This window comes from Pseudovirgaria hyperparasitica (genome assembly GCF_010093815.1).
Source record: "Pseudovirgaria hyperparasitica strain CBS 121739 unplaced genomic scaffold EJ05scaffold_17, whole genome shotgun sequence".
Taxonomy (NCBI): Eukaryota; Fungi; Ascomycota; class Dothideomycetes; order Acrospermales; family Acrospermaceae; genus Pseudovirgaria; species Pseudovirgaria hyperparasitica.
This window is the reverse complement of record NW_022985565.1, coordinates 595,730-596,382: the sequence shown is the minus strand read 5'-3', so window position 1 is coordinate 596,382 and position 653 is coordinate 595,730.

Here is a 653-nt window from a genome sequence, read left to right as displayed (position 1 = left end):
TACTATCCTACTATCCTACTATCCTACTATCCTACTATCCTACTATCCTACTATCCTACTATCCTACTATTCTACTATACCACTATACACATCTAAATACATATACTACCTCACGTACAGTTTACGTGTTTTTTAATGGTTGCAGAAAGAAGAAAAGAAAGACAAGTTCACACGATGACGGACGATTGGCGTTACCTCTCTTCTTCTTCTTCTTCTTCTTCTTCTTCTTCTTCTTCTTCTTCTTCTTCTTCTTCTGCTTGTGCTTGGTTTCTTATGCTTGGCTTTTTATGCTTTGGTTTGTTATATAGCTATGCTTTGGTTCCTTCGTCTTAACCTTTGGTTTCTTGTATTTATAATATGTTGTGTTTATGTTGTGTTTATGTTGTGTTTATGGTTGGGATCAGGGGCTGGGACTTGGGACTTGGGACTTACCTTAGTTTGATATGTATACTCATGTATTTGTATTGCTTTATATACATGTATATACGCATGCAGACGTTATATGTGGAGTAGGCTTCACTGGACTGCTCTCGTGCGAACTTGTATACAAACAGACAGACATACATACATACATACATACATACATACATACATACATACATACATACATACATACATACATACATACATACATACATACATACATACATACA